The sequence below is a fragment of the Monodelphis domestica genome, chromosome 7, assembly GCF_027887165.1.
Source record: "Monodelphis domestica isolate mMonDom1 chromosome 7, mMonDom1.pri, whole genome shotgun sequence".
Taxonomy (NCBI): Eukaryota; Metazoa; Chordata; class Mammalia; order Didelphimorphia; family Didelphidae; genus Monodelphis; species Monodelphis domestica.
In genome coordinates, this window is record NC_077233.1 from 266758506 (window position 1) to 266776468 (window position 17963).

Consider the following 17963-nt stretch of genomic DNA (forward strand, 5'->3'; position numbering starts at 1 on the left):
TCCTCTAACCCATTCTGGTATGTTTCCCTGGAGTAAATCTCAACTCTTCCTTCTCCTTAATCCTCTAGATATGATGAATTGCCATGGCCTATCAATCCCAATTGTTAGTTATTTGTAAGTGGCTTCATCTATGGACAGAAAATGAATAACCTATTGGGAGAAATTGGACTTTCAATACTGAAATTATTCCTGAACTCCATTCTGATATTTTACTGATGCCCACTTTGTTTTTTCCCAATTAATTGGTACAGCCATGTCTCCCTAACCTCCACCTCAATAATTATCTAAAATAAAAGAGCACGATGAAGAAATACAACTTGCCCTCATTAAGCTCAGAGACTTCAATGTTAAGACCCTTTGAAGTCCCCACCCTCAGTGTATACATTTACCCTAGTATTGATAGTAAGGCTTAAACCATATAAGTAGAAGGGTATAATGGACCTATAAATATCACACCAGAAAACTTTTGTTTTACGCTGGGATCTGACTCACCTTGAGAGCTATGTGACTACATAAAAATAACATCTTTAGACTTTAGTGTCCTCATCTTCAAAATGAGATTAAAATAGATGATCTTGAAGGATGCCTTTAGTTCTAAATTTCTTTTCATGGATAACATTATGATTATTTAGAATATAATTCTATAAAACCATACATTTTGTACAGTCCAAATAAATATATTATTATTTATAATTTAATTTTCATCTAAGTGGCAACCTACATTTTCTAGATTATTACCTATCTCTAAGTGCTAATTAGGGTAGTATCATTTTTGTATTTATATATGTGAGTTTTAATAAGTTATTTTTCCCCATTGAAGTATTAAAGTTTTATATATAAATAGACTTTTTGTCCTAACAATTTGTATTAGGAGAAAAAAATAAAAGATTTAAAAATAGTTTGGTGCACGGCTTGGAGAGAATTAAGGCAATAATTAAAAAGAAAAATGGATCATTGCAACATGATCAAGAATAGTAATTTTGTATGATGAAATTTGATTTCATTATCCAAGAAAAGTAATGAATTGGCGTCATGGAAATAATCAATGCTAATAGATTCTCATTCTTCATTATCAACACGGGAAAATAGTTTCTATCAGTATATCAAAAAGACTTTTTTGTGTGAAGCAGAGCCTATTTTTAATATAGCTCATCTTTGAAAATGTTTCAGTTGGCAGCCATATGAACCAAAAAAAATGAAGCTTAAAAAAAGAGAATTTCATTCATTTGTAATTCAATGAACCAAATTATAAAAAAAAAATAAAATGTGAATTAGTTAATTTTATTTAAATCTAAAAATTTAATATATACATACATCAGTACTAGCAAATAGTGTTTCTTTAAAAAAGTTTTTATTATTTATTTTTAATTTAAAGGCTCAGACATTAGTTCAAAAATTCTAAAGCAAAAAATGTACTTGATTTATTACCCTTCTAAAGTTGCCTGAATCAAGCTAGTATTTTTAGGTAGTCATTTTCCCTGCTTACCTTACTTAAAGAAATAACCAAAAGCTATCAGATTTTTGAGACAGAAATGTTTAATCAATGTACCCTTCAAACTCATTTGGTTATATGTACTTGGACACAAATTATAACTAAAAATAAAAACAGAAGTATTGTCTATAATGAAGCTTTGATTGCATGATGCACAATAAAATAATATCATATCCCTAACACTCAAGAAGACCAGAAAAAATACATCTATATTGTAATGTAGGGACTAAAAGGGAATAAGGAGAATGGAGGGTGAGAGGGAAGGGGGTGAGAGGGTGAACAGAGTGTTCTTCCCCTCTCTTCCTTTTTTGGGGGAAGATAGCCAAGTCCTGTCTCCTTGACAGAGGGAGTATGTCTCCTCAGAGAATGGTTCTGGTTGGTGGAGGACAAGAACTAGTGGGGGAAGCCCTAGTAAGATGACACAGTGCCCTGCTTAAGGTTCAATTTCTTCTTGAGAGGCAAAATGAATTCTTCTACCTCTGGTTTCCTCAGGGACATCAACTTCCAGTTCCCTTTAGGATCCTGGGGCTATACCACTACCAAGGAGAGATACTTATTCCTTGGGTTTCGCAGTTTGGATCACTGGGATCCAAAAGTTAACCCCTCCCCTTTTGGGGAAAGATATGACCTCCCCAAATCTTCAGTCCCCTTTATTATTGCTAGAAACTGACCCAGACCAAATTCTAGAGTAACAGATGATTTATTTGGGTTCAAATAGGGAAGGAGTGGTAAGGGTATCAAGCAGGGAGAATGGGGGTACAGAAAACCCTACACTTGTCCCCTTTGGCAAATTGACCCTCCAAAGTTTAGGGGTACAAGGCTTTCCCAGCCTTGATCCCTCTTCTTGTCCATTGCCAGTTGATTCCTACTTCTAAGCTAACTAGCTTTGAATACAGGAGTCCAGGAACAAAAAGAGAGAGAGAGGTAGAGGAGATCTTTGAAAAAGGATCTCTGTGGACGGCTTTCTTCAAAGTTCCAGTCCACAATATCCACTGATGGCTTTTGTTTATAGTTATTTGGGGTTGAGTGTGAGGTATCCAAGGGTTCAGAAACAGATAGTTGATCTCCAGAGAGACAGCTTCTTTCCAGCCTAGGAGATCTGCTTCTTCCCACCAGCTCCCAGCTGGAATAAGTGATGATGAAGTGAAGTCAGTTGCCTCTCAGCTTCTGATTCTCTCCTGGAACTTTCAGTTTTTTTCTTCTTTCACCTCCCCCCACTCTCTCTGCAGCTAGTCTCTGTCAGAGAATGCTTTCTGTTCAAATTAGATTATCTCTCCTCCTACCTTATAATATGAGACCCTCTGAATTAAGAGTTAATGATTTCCACTTCTGCCTGAGATTTGTGGCATGCTATACTGATCCACCTTTTCTCTAGGGAATGACTTTTGTTTTACTGAATCTTAGGGGGCCCTGAGACACTTGCAAACACTCATGTGTGTGTGTGTGTGTGTGTGTGTGTGTGTGTGTGTGTGTGAGGGGGGGATTTGGGGGTGTTATAGACAAAGGGAAGCTACAAAAATAATACCTTTTTGAATTGTATTATTCATGGTAATCTAGTGAAGTTCATTTAGTGGATAGAAACAAGCTCCAGAAGTAAGGAGTAGAAGAAAAAGATAGGGAAACCTTGAACTTAGAGGTTGCCAGTGTAAAACTAAATCTTCCCTAGGCCTTTCATGATTAAGAGACTCCTTTGAGTAAAATGATATCTTTATTGGTTTATGAGGCCTTCCGTATCTTAGTTCCCAGTCATTTCTTCAGTCAGATTTCATATACTAAACATCTCCTATGTCCCACACGTGTGAATGTACTATAAATATTAAATGTACTCTCTATATATAACATACATATATACTTCTATATAGTATTTATTTAAGCGTTTAAGTATACTAAATATAATAAATACTAAATCTACGAGTGTGGAGCTTTTTCTTGGATTTTTAATTTTTTTTCTTTCATACTATTTTATTTTCAGAATTGAAATATTTTTTTTAACCCTTACCTTCCATCTTAGAATCAATATGGTATATTGGTTCTAAGACAGAAGAGTGGTAAGGGCTAGGCAATGGGGGTTAAGTGACTTGCCCAGGGTCACACAGCTGGGAAGTGTCTGAGGCTAGATTTTAACCTAGGACCTCCCATCTCTAGGACTGGTTCTCAACCCACTGAGCCACCTAGCTGCCCCCTAGAATTAAAATATTTTGCTGCTAAGAATGAGTGACATTAACTTGAGCTGTTTTACTACTCTGATGCATTTTACTTGACTATAAGTATTAGCTCACTTTAAGTATTTTCTTCATAGTTTTACAAATGAGGAAACTGACTATGAGAAAGGCCAATCGACTTCCTTGGTATATAGTAAACATTTAGATGGCAGAGTGGAAGAGTGCTGAACTTGGAGTCAGAAAGACCTGAGTTCAAATTCTACCTGTAACTATCTTTGTGAACCTAGGCATGCTTCTTAATCTCTGGAAGTCTTAGACTTCTAATGTGTAAAATCACAGTTGCACTTGGACTTAAATTATCAGTATTTGATTTTACTTAATTTGAAAATACAAGAGACAAAGTTCGAATTTAGGTATTTCTGACTCCAACTTCAACTCTGCATTCTGTACTTGTAGACAGTTCTCCAAAACAGCAGACCATTTAAAGTCTAAAAGCCATGTGAACTACAAAATTTTGTGCCATTCAAAATTCCATTTTTATCGTCTGTCCATCATCACCTGGAGGGCAAGAGTAGCTAAGCCAGGATGTGGTGCAGTTACTCTGGAATGTACAGGTATTGAACTGCTGCACCAAATATTAGAGAAAACTACTTTCCAAAGGTAATGGAAACAAGGCTAGTATGGAGATAATTGTATATTAAACTCGGGATGAGCTAATTACGCATTTTCATGTGAATCAGTCTCCTGATAAGACTCATTAAGAAATACACATTAAAGAAATTGGCAATTGGCTTCCTTTTAGTCAAGTGTCTTATTCCTAACAACATTGTTAGTATTGTGAGCATTTGAGTCAGTGAGCTCATTTCTACCGGTGTAGAAGTCTTTTCAACTGTAATTTAATTGTGCATCCCGAAAAGAGCAAGAAATTATACAACGATCCTGATTCGAAGGCTCAGTGCTACCTTAATTTGGAGGAGTGGAGAGGGAGTCGGGTAATAATAGGGATTGAGCTAAACTTTTCTTGCCTTCTAGGTCTTGTTGAAGCAAATGCTAGTTTGGAATCTGCACAAATTGTCCCAAAATATCAGACTGCAGAAGGGGCTAAGGAAATGCAATTGTGACAATAGCAGCAACAGTAGCAGCCAGTCAGCCAGTAGCAATACTTATAAAAACTGTTAATCATTTTCCCAAGAGGACAATAAAGCATATGGGGAGCACAGGGTCTCTGCCATCAGACACTAGTGCAGAGATATTCTCAACCAATAGCAGTCTGAATATGTATTAGCACAGGAGCACATAGATTATAAATCTCACAAAACTATTCGCACAAAACCCCCCAAACAGACTTTTGAAAAGAAACTGAAATACAAGAGTAGTCAGGCTGAAAATTTCAACAATCCTCCTGGGTTTTTATTGATTTTTTCCTCCCCTTCAAATCATGTCTAATTGGCCTATCTCATTGGCATCTTAGAGGAAAGAAAAGATCCAAGCCTTTCAAATGATGCTACATTTATTTAAATGGATCTTAGTGGGAAAAACAAATAGAAACATTACCTCAAACTCCTATGCCTTGTGGGAACGCACTGAAATGTACTCTATGACATTCTTCCAGTGAAATGTAAGTCAAAAGAGCAACGTTATTGAATTTTGGAAGTATAGCATGTTGGAAACACTTTCTAGTAATGAGAAAGAAAATAAAATATTATTACCAACAGCATTATTTGCTAGAAAAAGAGCTGGCTTCAGAGTCAGAGAGACTCAGATTCATCCCTCACTTAACACATGCTGGCTTTATAATCCTAGGTAAGTCATTTCCTTGCTCCGTGACCAAGAGGTGAAATGAAGGTTTTGACTATCTTGGTGGAAGAAGTTGCTCAATGGGAGCTCCCTTTATCTGTTAAATCATAAATTTGATTAAAAATACACCCACACATATGCACCACAAAAGAAACAATAACGTGCAATTTTGCAAGTAAAATATTTCAAAGAAAATAAGCTTCTATTTTCTACCCTTATTTGGAGAACTAGATGTTTCAAAGTTTATTTTCCCTTTACATATTCCTATGTTTATGCTTAAAAAGCATATATTTATGCAAAAATGCTCCCATAATTTTTAAAAGGATATAATGAAACATTTACGTTCCATTTTAATCTAAATTTTGTTTACCATTTTAAGGGCACTTGAATATTACTCTTATTTCAATATAAATATAATATATGTGGCAAAGAAATTTGTTTTCTAATGCTGCCACATATCTGTGAACTCAGTACCCACCAGAAATCTTAGGAAACAATGTCTCAAATATAGTTCTGCAGGAAAAACTGACTCCTTAACTTGTGATATGATATATCATATGATAGCCAAACTATATAAAAATCAATTTAATTCAAGTAATATTGAGTAACTATTATATTCATTGTGATACATTTTGGGCATAAAAAGATCAACAATAAAAGTTTTTGGACTAAACATACTTCAATACAATGGAGTATCTGAAGTGATTATATTTCTAATATTAATAACTGCTGCTGGATCCAAGGTGCAGAGTCATGCGTCATGTGTGGCTCAGCTACTCTGTAACCTCATAAATGGACTGATTCAGTTTAACAGGAAACCTAAGTCACAGCACCTCAAATTCTTGGCTACTTAAATCCCTATTAATTTCCCATAAAGAGCCTTGCCTCTTCTTCTTTTGCAAGCAATCATTCCTTAAACCATTGAAGTCATTTTTATTTTTGAATTGTTTTAAAATTATTTTAAAATTTATTTTCTAGAATAACATGTAAAACAATTTTTAACAATAATTTTAAATTGTTGAGTTCCAAATTCTTTCCCTCTTTCTCTTCCCTTCCATCTTCATTGAGAAGGAAATTAATTTGATATACTTTATACATATGTAGTCAGGCAAAACATAATTCCTTATTAGTCATGTTGTTAATAAAACACAGATCTAAAAGAAGAAAAATAAAAAGGTAAAAATAGTATGTTTCCATCTATATTCAGATTTCGTTAGGATCGATAACATTTTTCATCATAAATCTTGAATTTTTCTTGGATTATTTTAAGGAGAATAGCTAAGTCATTCAATGTTGATTATAATATAATATATTACTGTATATATTATTGTCCTTGATCTGATCACTTTACTTTGCATCAGTTTAGCTAAGTCTTTCTAGGTTTTTCTAAAAAGAATCATTTCTTTATTTCTTATAATACAAATATAGCATTTTATTACAATCATATATGGCAGCTTGTTCAACCATTCTGTAACTGATGGACAATGCTCAATTTCAATTTTTTTGCTACCTGAAAAAGAAGTGCTACAGATATTTTCTACATATAGTTTATTTTCCTAATTTTGAATGAACTCTTTGGGATACAGACCTAACAAAATAATTGCTGGGTCAAAGGATATACAAAGATTCACCGCCCTTTGGCCATAGTTCCAAATTGCTCTCCAGAATGGTTGGATCAGTTCACAATGCCACTAACAGTGAATTAGTGTTTCTATTTTCCAACAAACACTCCAGAATTTGTCATTTTCTTTTTTTTTTTGTCATATCAGCCAATTTGATAGATGTAAGGTAGTATTTCAGAATTGTTTTAATTTACATTTCTCTAATCCAAAGTGATTTAAAACATTTTAATATGACTACAGATAGTTTTGATTTCTTCCTGATAAAATAGTAATAATAAAAGCTCATATTTATACTATACTTTATAGTCAGTGGAATACTTTATGATAGCTTATTATATTATTGTACACTTAATAGCTATATGAAGGAGACACTATTGTTATCAACATTTTAAATAAAGAAAATGAGGTACTTCAATTATCTAGCCATCTGCTAGAGCTTCCTCTCTGCAAATAAAGGAATAACTAAAATTTTCTTGATATACCCTAAAAATGATTCTATTCTTTAAAAGTCAGAGAAAAAAAAAGAGAAGCTAAAGTTGTATTTTGGGTCTAAGGAGTTGAATCCTCAGGTGGAATAATGAATAAGATGGGGAGATGTGACCACAACATCTTAATACTGATTGAAAAAAATAATATAGCAAGGCATAATCTGACTTATAACCTAGATTTTGGGAGTGTAGAATTCAAAGGATGATGAGAAAGTGGAAAACTGTGAATGGAACAAGCATTTGTTAAGTGCCTCCTGTGTTCCAGGTATTGCCAATACTTACCAAATATTATCTCATCTGATTTTCATAACAACCCTATGAAGAAGGTGCTATTATTATCTTCATTCTAAATTATGAGGTCCTTGAGGACAGGGACTACTTTTTAATTTTTTTCCATATTCCTAGGGCCTAGCACAGTGCCTGGCATAAGGTCCTTAATAAATGTTTATTGACTAATTTTACAGTTGAGGAAACTGGGGCAGAGAGAGATTAAGTCACTTGCTCAGAGCTATACATCTAGCAGATATTTAAGACCAGATTTCAACTCAGGTCTTTGTGACTCCAGGGCCAGCATTCTGCTTATTGCAATTTCTAGTTGCTTCAGAAAGAATAGGTAGGATCCCATGTTCTAATGTCTTACAGGGAACATCAATATAAGAAGGATGAGAAACACTTGAGAATGAAATTTGAAGACATAGAAATAATGCTAATACTGAGGTGATATGTTTATAGAAAATTATGTTGTTGCAAAAAGAACTTAATCATTTTAGAGTTTTAAGACTATGTATCCATGTATCCATCTATTTATATATATATGTTTATATATATATCCATCTGTCCATCCATCCTTCATCTATCTATCTATCTATCTATCTATCTATCTATCTATCTATCTATCTATCTATCCTTCTATCCATCCATCCATCTATCTATCTATCTATCTATCTATCTATCTATCTATCTATCTATCTATCTATCTATCTATCCATCCATCCATCCATCCATCCATCCATCCATCCATCCATCTATCTATCTATCTATCTATCTATCTATCTATCTATCTATCTATCTATCTATCCATTGATCCATCCATCTATCCATCCATCCATCCATCTATCCATCTATCTATCTATCTATCTATCTATCTATCTATCTATCTATCTATCTATCTATCTCTTTATCTCTCTCTATCTCTGTGGGATCAAAGGCAGGTAATGGGTAATGAGAGTGATATGGTTCTATAATAATGGCATTTGGGAGCCTAAATCTTAGAATTGTTTTGAAGCACTAAAATATTTAGCTGACCAAAATCACATTAAATGAAGGTTCAGAATATATTCATGAGAAAGTGACAAATGTAGCAAAGTTTTGTATCTGGATTCAAAGGTGACTTTATAGGAAGAGGATGAGGAAGGCTGGCTTTATAGAGAAAACTAGCTTTGTAAGAATTAGCAGTATGATATGACATGAGACACAGCCAGGACTTTTGGTTAAGATGACAGCATAAAAATTTATTAAAGATCTCAGCTCTGCCATATAACACCTCAGCAAATGTAAACCTGGAAAGAATAATAATCAAGAAAACAGAAGGAAAGCAGATGAAAATTCACCTATCAAAAAGAAAACTGCTGCTACTGCGTGAGGATGTGTCTCAGTAAAATCACTTTGAACTCTGGGAAGTGGACCTGTGGATCTTGGGAATTTGGAAGCATGAGACAAGGCAGCATGGTCTCCAGTAAGTCATCCTGAAATCTGTAGCTTTTGGGGAGGTGGTTGTGCTGAGTGCATGAAATGATTAGGCACTATGAAGAGAGATGCTTAGTGGATGGGGGATTAGAAGAAAGCACTTGAGTAATTGAGGGATGATGCCAGCCCAATGTAAATGTCTTAGTCTGTTGGAATAGAAACAGAAAACAGAAGATGTGTCTATAAATGTGGAGGAAAATGGTGCATTTTTAGGAATACTGGCAGGACTAAATCAGTGCCTATGGACACACTGAAACCCTTGCTGGAAATGTGAGAATAGTACAATCAGCAATATAAAATTGGTGTCAGTCAGAACCACAGTAGGGTTAAATCCAACTCCTAATTGGTTATTTCACAAGAGGAAAACATAGATGGGCTGAAGAGAACATTTGGCAATGGAGCTCCAGAAACAACTGAGAAAGAAACCTGTTTAAAATGGGCCTAATAGCATCCATTCAATATACTTAATAATCATAATAGTTTATATTTATATATCTTACGAGGTGCCAGGCACTATGCTTTCACTTTATAATTATTATCTCATTTTATCCTCACAACAATCCTGGGAGGTACATGCTATTATTATCCCCATTTTAATGTTGAAAAAAACTGAAATAAACAGAGGTTAAAATGACTTACCCAAGGTCAACATGGGTAATAATGTCTAAGGTCGTAATTAAACTCAGCTTTTCCTGAATCCAAGACTGGCACTGTATCCACTATGCCACTTAATAGGGAGTAATGACATCCAGAAATAAAGGAGGAAAGGATCAAACAGAACTCATCCAAAAGTGAGGGAGAGGGTGGAAGAGCCTGGGTTTGGCACAAATTCTCAATCTAGAAACTAAAGCTGGAAACATTAATTAAAAAAAAGAAAGAAAACAAGAACACAGTGGAGACATATGAAGGGTTGATGAGCACAAGAAGTAAACCCAGAAGGAGAGATTAACTGGACAATATATATCATATTCAGGCACAAAATGACTTAGGCATATGGACTATAAAACTTCATAGAAGGAATGATGCAAGAGATTAAAAAAAACAATATTAGACTTGAAATAAGAGCTCTGGAGAAAAACTAGAAGAATACATTATTTGGAGGAAAAGATAAAATTCAAATAATAAACTCCCTAAACATTGAGCAGAGAAAAAAGAATTAATTTTTTCAATATATTTTATTTGATCATTTCCAAGCATTATTCATTAAAGACATAGATCATTTTCTTTTCTTCTCCCCCACCCCCCATAGCCGACGCGTAAATCCACTGGGCATTACATGTTTTCTTGATTTGAACCCATTGCTTTGTTGATAATATTTGCATTAGAGTGTTCATTTAGAGTCTCTCCTCTGTCATGTCCCCTCAACCGCTGTATTCAGGCAGTTGCTTTTCCTCGGTGTTTCCACTCCCATAGTTTATCCTTTGCTTATGAATAGTGTTTTTTAAAAGAATTAATTTTTAAGAGACAAGTTAGAAGAACTTCTAAGATAGGTTAGAAGAAAGTCAAAAGTGGAAAAAAAGTGAAGAAAAACAATAGACCTGGAAAAATATGTTAAAAAACATTAAAAAATCAACAGATTTCCCCAAACAATGACTAAACATAATTTGAAGAAAACCTAAAAACAAACTATCCAGATAAATTAGAACAAGAAGGCAATATAAAATGTAAACAATTCTATAGTCACCTCCTAAAAGAATATACCCAGAAATATTATCAGACAAAAACCAGTTTCAAAATCTAAGTAAAAATACTTTAAATATCAAGAAAGAGTTCAAGTACTAATGAACCACAATCAGGAATCACAATACACAAGACTAGCAATTATTATGAAGAGAAATTATTGTAAAAATATTTTCTAAAAGGTAAAAATTAAAGACTTAAAACACAAAATAGGTTATTCTTAAAGACGTAGTATAATACAGGAGGGAAAAAGTATCTTGAATAGAAGAATGGGATGCAAATGCAGGTGTCAACAAAAAAACTGAAAGATAAATGCATTTGAACAATTGGGAGAGCCTAAATTAAGATCAAATTATTATATTCTAATAGGTGAAGTAAGAAATGTGTCTTCAGGATTTTGCAGTCTTCAAGGATCACAAAGACAAGAAAGGCAAACATAGACAGGTATTTCCTGTAAGAGTAAAAGGAAACAAGAAGATAAGAGAAATACACTAGGGATGAAATAAAAGTTACTATTTTCATGAAACAACCTCTCTACCAAAAAAATTGGGAGTAGCTGGAATCAAACTGGATGTATGGTATTGACATTTCCAGTTTGCTCTGATCCAATTAATAAGTTGGGACTATGCCTTAAAGAAGAAGTGTTTCTTCCTATAGGAAGAGTTACATGAGATATGAGAAGTGAGCAGGTATGGAGGTGAACTCACACACTCTATGTCGGAAGTGAGATAATGAATGAGTAGACATGGTTCCAGGTAGGCTTGCTAGAATTATAATTGCACTTGCATTCTTTGGTTTTACTTGTTGCCTCTAGTCACCACACCAAATACAGGAGCTTGAAGTTGAGACCAGAGGTAGAATTGAGTGGATTAATCATTGCAGAACTTGTCATATGGAGGAACCAATACCAGATGGTGATTTTTTCCTATCCTTCTCTCCTTAACTAGGAGAGCATATTTTAAATATAAAGCTTACTTGTTTTTTAAAGTTTGTTTATAAATCTACTCAATTAGTATTGAAAGGTGGCATAAGATAAAAGAATCATTCACCATGGCAACTTCTGATTTGTATGTGTTTCATTAGTTAGAACTAGGTGTGAAAGAGAGGGTCAGTTATATAAATGAAAAGAATGAGACAGTGAAAATAGATACTTTGGGACATAGCTGGACTCTTCCAAATTGAGAACTCATTAGCTTTAATAAATGAAGGAAAATTCCATTGATTAGTACTTCATAATTTCTTTCACTGGAATAAAAATAAGAATATAGTTTTCTTTGTGGATAAAGGTTAAAATGAACAGTAATTTATGTATTGTGGGAGATTAGAAAACTTGCTGCATTTGGTCAGGGGAATCCCTCTACAAATTGCTAGAAAGAGAGGTCAGGACCAGAAAAAGTACAAGGAAATAAGATCAGTGATGCCCACATTCCAGAGGTAGGAATCAGAATGAAAGAGAAGAAATAAGAATACCTAATTTTTCCTAATTGTCCTAACTTTCTTTTATTAATTATTTCTTTTTTATACATATATTGCCAGCTTTGTAGATATCAGTTCCATGTTTGTGTCGTAAAAGGAATTTGGTAGAACTGCCCCTTTGTTTATTATGTCAAATTGTTCATATATTATTGGAATTAGCCATTCTTTAAAAGTTTGATAGAGTTCACTTATGAATCCATCAGGCCCTGGGGATTTTTTCTTGGGGTGTTCTTTGATGGCCTGTTCAATTTCTTCTTCTGATATGGGATTATTTAAGAATTCTATTTCTTTTTCTGGTAATCCAGACAGTTTATATCCATATCACCTAGATTGGCATCTTTGTTGCCATATAATTGGGCCACTGACTTTTTTTTTTTGCTTTTTTTGGAAGGAGTGTGGGGATCCTGTGCTCAATTAGCCATCACTATGGAAGATTTACCTTCAGTTTTTACTCAGAAATCTGAGTGAGCTGGGCTGGTTCTCTGTGTATGGAGCTAAGGAGCAAGAATTTTTCCTGAGGCAAGCTCTCCATTCTCCACAGCTGTGCTAACTTCCCTGGGGGGCCCAAGTTCTGCGCTCCCCCGCCCACATGCTGGAGTTTCGAATGTAACTGCTCTCAGGGGTAGGTCCTTGGTGTTCTTAGTCAGCTCCTGAGACCTAGAGGTGCCCCTCGCTCACTCACTGATTCTGGCATGTGCTGGCTCTGACTCTGTCTCTGTAGGTGGGATGGGGGAAGGGTTCACATTTGGGTGGGAGCTTTTTCACCCCATTATAGTGTGGAAATACCCAAGCCCAGGTACCATCAATGCTGTGCCCTACTGTAGAGTCCCTTCGTTCTTATGAAAATGTTTTTTTGGGTATTTTGAGGTAGTCTATATTGCTGGGTCTGAGGAGAGGAAGCGCCCTGCATCTAGACTGCCTCCATGCTTACCTGGAAGTCCCCAAAATCTCTTATACTCAGAGAAATGCAAATCAAAACAACTCTGAGGTATTCACCTCACACCTAGCAGATTGGCTAACATGACAGCAGAGGAAGGTAATGAATGCTGGAGGGGATGTGGCAAAGTGGGAACACTAATGCATTGCTGGTGGAGTTGTGAACTGATCCAACCATTCTGGAGGGAAATTTGAAACTATGCCCAAAGGGCGCTAAAAGACTGTCTGCCCTTTGATCCAGCCATAGCACTGCTGGGTCTGTACCCCAAAGAGATAATAAGGAAAAAGACATATACAAAACATATATGCAACAAGGAAACCAAGCTATCACTCTGCAGATGATATGATGGTCTACTTAAAGAATCCTTGAGAATCACCTAAAAAGCTTGTGGAAATATTCTACAACTTTAGCAAAGTTGCAGGACACAAAATAAGCCCACATAAGTCATCAGCATTTCTATATATCTCCAACACATCTCAGGACCAGGAATTAGAAAGTGAAATTCCAGTCAAAAAATCACCCTAGGCAATATAAAAAACTTAGGAATCTATCTGCCAAGACAAACACAGGAAATATATGAAGTATATCTACAAAACACTTTTCACACAAATAAAACTAGATCTTAGCAATTGTAAAAACATTAACTGCTCATGGGTAGGATGAGCTAACATAATAAAAATATTTCTACCCAAACTTATCTATTTATTTAGTGCCATATCCATTGAAATTCCAAAAAAAAAAAAAAACTTTTTACTGAATTAGAAAAAAATAACAAAGTTTATTTGGAAGAACAAAGGATCAAGGATATCCAGGGAAATAATGGAAAAAAATACAAAGGAGGGGGGCCTTGCAGTCCCAGATCTCAGACTATATTATAAAGCAGCGGTCATCAAAACAATTTGGTACTGGCTAAGAGACAGAAATGAGGATCAATAGAAGAGACTTTGGATAAGTGACCTCAGCAAAAGAGTCTCTGATAAGCACAAAGATCACAGCTTTTGGGACAAAAACCCACTATTTGACAAAAACTGCTGGGAAAATTGGAAGACAGTGTGGGAGAAATTAGGTTTGCATCAACACCTCACACCCTACACCAAGATAAACTCAGAATGGGTGAATGACTTGAGCATAAAGAAGGAAACTATAAGTAAATTAGATGAACCCAGAACAGTATACATGCCAGACTTTTGGGAAAGGAAAGATTTTAAAACCAAGCAAGACTTAGAAAGAGTCAAAAAATGTAAAATAAATAATTTTGGTTATATCAAATTAAAATGTTTTTGAACAAACAAAACCAATTTAACCAAAATTGGAAGGGAACCAACTAATTGGGAAACAATCTTCATAACATAAACCTCTGACAAAGGTCTAATTATTCAAATTTATAAGGAGCTACATCAATAGTACCAAATATCAAGCCTTTCTCCAATTGATAAATGGGCAAGGGACATTAATAGGCAATTTTCAGTCAAAGGAATCCAAACTACTAATAAGCACATGAAAACATATTCTACATCTCTTATAATCAGATTGTTGCAAATCAAAACAACTCTGAGGTATCACCTCACACCTAGCAGACTGGCTAACATGACAGCAAAGGAAAGTAATGAATGCTGAAGGGGATGTGGCAAAGTCAGTACATTAATGCATTGCTGGTGGAGTTGTGAATTGATCCAACCATTCTGGAGGGAAATTTGCAACTATGCCCAAAGGGCAATAAAAGACTGTCTGCCCTTTGGTCCAGCCATAGCATTGCTGGGTTTGTACCCCAAAGAGATAATAAGGAAAAATCCATGTATAAGAATATTCATAGCTGCACTCTTTGTGGTAAGAAAAAAATGGAAAATGAGGGGATGCCCATCAATTGGGGAATGGCTGAACAAGTTGTGGTATCTGTTGGTGATGGAATACTATTGCACTCTAAGAAATAATAAGTGGAGGAATTACATGGGGACTGGAACGACCTCCAGGAAGTGATGCAGAGTGAGAGAAGCAGAACCAGAACATTGTACACAGAGACTGATACACTGTGGTACAATTGAATTTAATTAATTTGCTCTATTAGTGGCAATGCTGTTCCTGAACAACTTGGAAGGATCTCTGAGAAAGAACATTATCCACATTCAGAGGAAAAACTATGGGAGTAGAACCATGGAAGGAAAACAACTGCTTGATTACATGGGTCGAGGGGGATATGGTTGGGGATGTAGACCCTAAACCAACATCCTAGTGCAAACATCAACAACATTGAAATAGGTTGTGATCAAGGTCACATATAATACCTAGCGGAATTGTGTGTCTGCTATGGGAAGGGCAGGGGTCAGGGAGGGAGGAATAGAATATGATTTTTGTAACGAAGGAATAATGTTTGAAATTGACCAAGTAAAAAAATTAAACATTATGTAGCAGAAAAGTTCATTGTAGCAATTTGATGGAGACAAAAGAAATACTTAATATATAAATACATCACGATGGCTATCCTATGAAGCATGTTTCTGGATATGCTTGAATTCTGATCATTGTGGGTAATGCAGTCTGATAGGAATACTTCCACTCAGGGACATATTGACAAATGCTTAACAACCATCTTTTGAAAAAGTGCTCATTACAGTTTAGTCATTATGGATCTCAACAGAGAAAAGAAGAATCATAAACTACCTCTCCAGCTGCCCTGGACAACGCCCCATGTTTTGATCTTTCAAGTTTCAAATTCCTGTGAGAGAATATAATTTATACGTTCGTGTCTTTTTCACTGTATGCCTGTACATTTTTTGTTAAGTATTTCTTTTGTGTACACTAAACAGTTGAGTGAAATGAGAGAAGCAGGTAAACAATTTATACTTTGATTAATTACATTGTAAAGGAAAATAGCTTTGAAAAATTTAAGAACTTGATCATTGCAATGACAAATCATGACACCTGAAGTCTGATAATGCATCAAACTTCCAAATTTTAGGTAGCAAGGTGATGAGTCCAAGGTATAGAATAAATTGTGCATTTTCAGCTTTGGGCATTACATGCATTTATTTTGTTTGAATGTTTTTATATATATTATAATAGATTTATATATATATAATATATAATATAATTATGTTTTGATAAAAATAATTATAGGCAGGGGAGTAGGGAAAATGATAGTGAAACACCTTTCCCCCCATAAAATAGCAATATTCATTCATATATTTAAAAAATCAAAAATTCAAAAGGTTGAAGGAAGGTATGAAGGGATAACATACAATACTGAATCAGCAGTATTAACCTCAAAATAAAAAAAAATATATATATATACATAATCAAGATAGGAGAGTGAGAGTTTGTTTGAGAGACTTTCTATTGTTCAGATGTGATAGTTGTGTTTACTCTATCTTTCTAGGCTATGTATGGAACGTTGCTTACAGTTTTGGACACAATTTAGGAAGGACATTGATAAATTGAAGCATATAGAATAAGGTGAGCAGATTGGTGAAGGCTTTAAGTTAATGTCATATGATAAAAGGTTGAAGGAACTGGAGATGGTAAGAGAAAAGAAGGCTTAGGAGAGATGTGGTAGTGTTCCTCAAGTATCAGAATTGTTGCTATGTGGCTGGGAAATAATTTCTGCTTGACCTGAGAGGGCAGAACAAGAAGCAATGAATAGGAACACCAAAGAGGTAATGTAGGCTTAATGTAAGAAAACTAAAAGAAAACTAAACCAATCCAATTTCCCAAGTATTAGAGCAATCAAAATGTTCAATGAAATGTCTCAAGAGAAATCAGAATCTCTTAGCCCCTTTATGGGAGTTTTCAAGCAAAGGATGAAAAATCACTTGCCAGATATGTTATATGGTGCATGTTTTTTTTTTCTTGTACAGGTTGAACTATAGTGGAAGAAAAAGGAAGAAGCATTTAAGTGTTCTAGTAATATAATATACTCCAGGCATTATGCTAAGTGATTTACAAATATTACCTCGTTTGTTTAGATAACTACTTCAAACTCCCAAATTTCTTTAAAATATATTTTTAAATTCTCATTCGTAAATTTTATCAATTTCTGTGGAATTTGCTCTAAACCATTCTATTTTATGAACACCTCTGTTTAGAACATTAGGGACTTTTCTTTCTCAAATCCCTCCTTATTAAGACAGATCTTTAAGTGCACTTATATCAGGATGTTAAGAGTGACAGAACCCTAAGTTATGTTTCTATCCTGAGATGTCTTTTTATCTATTCATTTTCAGTTGTGCTAATGGACTACTGAAATTCCAGTCTACTGAGCTGATTATTCCTAAGAGAGACACGTTGGAAATCTGAGCAGCCAGAATGAGACTAATATATTTTCTCTGATCTACATCATATAGTTTCCATTATTTCACACCATGGTAAGTCACCAAGGGTGAAGTTAAGCTATTTTCAGTGTTTCCAGAGTCCTATCAACAGATTATAGTCAAAATTGGATTAACTACATTGCTCAGGGAATTCGGTATTTTGTTTTATAAAAAAAACATTCTAGGAATCAGAAAACAGATTTTTTTTCACTTGTTAGTATAGTTTTCTAAAATATATTTCCTTTTCTCCTGCCTTACA